Source organism: Diachasma alloeum, unplaced genomic scaffold (assembly GCF_001412515.2).
Source record: "Diachasma alloeum isolate Michigan unplaced genomic scaffold, Dall2.0 Dall_scaffold_00196, whole genome shotgun sequence".
NCBI classification, from domain to species: Eukaryota; Metazoa; Arthropoda; class Insecta; order Hymenoptera; family Braconidae; genus Diachasma; species Diachasma alloeum.
In genome coordinates this window covers 1,601,102-1,601,508 of record NW_021680361.1, presented here as the reverse complement: position 1 = coordinate 1,601,508, position 407 = coordinate 1,601,102, and the positions used below count along the sequence as shown (strand labels likewise).

The 407-nt window shown below is 40.8% G+C and overlaps 1 protein-coding gene across 1 annotated transcript in view; it reads right to left on the bottom strand.

The window, feature by feature from the left end:
- The window catches only part of LOC114841732 (odorant receptor Or2-like), a 12,352-nt gene that overhangs the window by 6,243 nt on the left and 5,702 nt on the right, over positions 1 to 407 (bottom strand). The gene's annotated exons all lie outside the window — the stretch shown is intronic.

The window sequence follows — 407 nt, the reverse complement described above, 5'->3', positions numbered from 1 at the left end:
TGGGGAATTTATTTCTCCATCGAACAGCATTGGTTTCATTCCTTAATATTAATTAGGAGGAAAGAGACAATTTTTCAATTAGCGGGCGAATTATTGGGGAGTCAGTCCGCGCCGAGAAAACATTGGGTTTCTTATAGCGCCGTGACTTTCGTCGCAATATTAATTTTTTTATTGCAGAGATTAAGGGATGAAACGGGGGTTGATGGATAGGGAATTTAATTCTCTATTCAACAGTCTTTGTTTCATCCCTTAATATTAATTAGTCGGCGAATAAATCAAATGAAAAACATAAAGGAAACATTGAGTACAAGGCGGACAAAAATCCCCCTCCGAACCTGGCCCTGTCACAGCGGGACTGCTACTACCGATTTACTCACGCACCCGACTCACATTTACCGACAATTCGA